We start from the raw sequence: 3010 nt of genomic DNA, 5'->3' as shown, positions 1-3010 counted from the left end.
TGGCTGGATGGCATCTCACAGTGACAACAACCATCTAACCAGCGAGTTTCCTTCTCACCTTTGGTAACTACAAACTTTTATAGTATGAAACTTTTTTCTTGATTTTACAATAGTTGTCTCATCCAATTTTTATTCTTTTCTGATGGATTAATTTCCCTCAGCATAATGTCTTCTGGGTTCGTCCATGTTATGAGGTGTTTTGCAGATTTATCATCATTCATTGGTGTTGGGTAGTATTCTGTTTTGTTTATGTTCCAAAGTTTATTTATCCATTTATCATCAATAGGCCTTTACGTGATTTCCATCTTTTTGCTATCGTGAGTAGTGCTGTAGTGAATACGGGCCTTCACATACCTATTGATGTCATGCTTCTTATTTCTCTAGCATGTATGCCAAGCAGAAGTATTGCTGGGTTCTATGGTACTTCTACTCCCAACTTTTCGAGGAGGAGCCATACTGATTCCCACAGTGGCTGCACCAGTTTACAGTCCCCCTAATAGTGTTAGAGTTTTATTCTCTCTGTACCCTCATCAGCATTTATTGTTTTCTGTTGTGCTTAACTTTGTTATTAACTCTGGGATGAGACGATATCTCGTTATTGTTTTTGTTTGCTTGTCTCTAGTGAGTGATGATCATGAGGATTTTTCCATGTGTTTGCTGGCCCTCTGAGTGCCTTCTTTGGTGAAGTGTCTGCTCATAGCCCCTGCCTATTTTAAAAATTGAATTGTTTGCCTTTTTCTTGTTGAGGTGTTGAAGCTTTCTATGAATTTTAGAGACTAATTCTTGGTCAGATGTGTATTTGCCAGAAAAATTTCCCGAGTCTGTTGCTTTGCTTTTTATTCTTTCGGTGAAATCTTCTGATGCACATACATGTCTTACTTTTAGGTGCTTTTGAAAATCAGTTTCCAGTGTCCAGAAAAGGTTTTCAGAAAGTACAGAGTTTTTATATACATTCTCACCACCACCACCCTCAACACACAGTTTCTCCTATTACTAACATCTTGCACATTTGTTAAATTGTTGAGCCAATATTGATAATATTACTAACATCTATGTTTACATTACGTTTCATTCTGTGTTGTACAGTGAAAGCATATTATCATGTATCCACCATAATTTTGCAGCACCACCATAATTTTTATTAAAGATAAAAATGTATTATAAAAATACATTAAAATGTATTTAAAAATCATTTTATTGGGACCTCTTATAGATATTATAACTATCCATAATTCAATTAGACCAAGCATAATTGTACAATTTCTGCCACTATCTGTTTCAAAATTTTTTCTTTCTCCTTGAAGTCTTTGATATTATCTCCCCTTTAACCCCTCCCTCTTCCACCCTCCCCGGGAACCCTTAATATATTATTATTATTATTACATATCTTACACTATCCAATGTATCCATTCACTTGCAATTCTGTTATTCATTCCCCTCAAGTGGGGCTATACAGTCATCAATGCTATCAGTTCCCCCATTTCTGCCTCTCTCTTCCATACCTTCAGGCAATCATTACGCCCATTACTGTTTCTGAAGGGTTTATTTATCTTGGATTTCATGCATTGAATGATTTTAATTATGCAAATGAATATATGCAGGTCTTACAAGATTAATGAAGTAAAACCAAGACCATAATAGTAAGGGGAGGAAATATTAAAGAACTAGAGGATAGTTATATGTTTCATCAGTGCTTTACTGCACCCTGGATATATCATCCCTTTCTGGTGGTCCTTCTGTGAGGGATGGTCCAATGATCTTACAGGTGGGTTTTGAGTCTCCATTCTGTCTACATTCCTTCATGCCCATTTGATCGCTTGCTTTTGAACTTCTCATACCTATTTCCATCGACATCTCATGATGTCACAGGCTGGTGTCCTTCTTCCATGTGGACTTTGTTGCTTGCCTGCTAGATGGCCGCTTGTTTAACTTCAAGCCTTTAAGACCCCAGACTCTATATATCTTTTCATAGTCGGCCACCACCAGCTTTCTTTACCACATTTGCTTATGCAACCATTTTGTCTTCAGCAATCATGTTGGAAAGTTAAGTATGAAAGAGTGCCAGGTTATTAGAACAAAGTGCTCTTGTGTTAAGAGAGGCCTGGAATAGAGGCCCAAAGTCGGTCTGCTATCTTAATACTTAACATATAAATATATGTACATGGGTCTCTATCCCTTTCATTATAAATTAGTATATTTACATATATACATGCCTATAGCTATACCTCTATAAATACTTTTTTTGCCTCCTGTTTCTTTCCTCTATTTCCTTTCACCTTGCCCCTATCCCACTATCATGCTTAACCTCCATTCAGCTCTCAGTAATTCCTCTCGGATACATTACACTTAATTAAACCCCACCAGGCATTATATACCCTCCTTGCCATCAATTTTAGATCCATTATTGTTCGCTTATCTCTGAGTTTGTTGGCTCCCCACTTCCCTTTCCCGCCTCCTTCTCTCCCATGTTCCTCTGGAACTGTCGGTCCTGTGGTTTTCTAATTGGCATTGTTCGTCCTGCCTATCTTATATAGATAGACATAGGGCAAAAGAAAAAATATGGAACGCTTCACAGATTTGCATGTCATCCTTGCACAGGGGCCATGCTAATCTTCTCTATATTGTTACAATTTTAGTTAGTATGTGTGCTGCCGAAGTGAGCGCTCATTTGTCTTTTTACTTTCACTTATGGTACTCTTTTGCCCCTGAAAAGTTGTTTTTTTATTTAGTTAAATTATGAACACTTTTCTTATCACAACATATTTTGTGTAATAGATAGGAATGTTTCTCCATGTTCAGGTTATTAAGGAATATATTTTCTTGTAGTACTTGAACAGCATCGTGTAAATTTATGTAATAATTCTACAGTGACATATTCAGAGAAAGAGAGAGGTGTTTTCTTTAAGCAAAACCATGATAATAAGAAAACTTAAAAAAGAATCGCAAAGTCATTGCTGGCCTAGTAAGAAAGCAATCTTTTGTTTAAAAGGAATGGTGATAATAGTGATGA

At 36.6% G+C, this 3010-nt stretch overlaps 1 non-coding gene across 1 annotated transcript; it reads right to left on the bottom strand.

The window, feature by feature from the left end:
• Positions 1-2553: 2553 nt before the first annotated feature.
• Positions 2554-2664, bottom strand: LOC115868532. Its single transcript, XR_004045654.1, has one exon. It is a non-coding gene; the product is annotated as a U6 spliceosomal RNA (small nuclear RNA).
• Between the last annotated feature and the right edge of the window lie 346 nt (positions 2665-3010).

This window comes from Echinops telfairi, unplaced genomic scaffold (assembly GCF_000313985.2).
Source record: "Echinops telfairi isolate 266 unplaced genomic scaffold, ASM31398v2 ScPeMD7_11;HRSCAF=52, whole genome shotgun sequence".
Lineage (NCBI taxonomy): Eukaryota > Metazoa > Chordata > Mammalia > Afrosoricida > Tenrecidae > Echinops > Echinops telfairi.
This window is presented reverse-complemented; position numbering and strand designations above follow the sequence as displayed.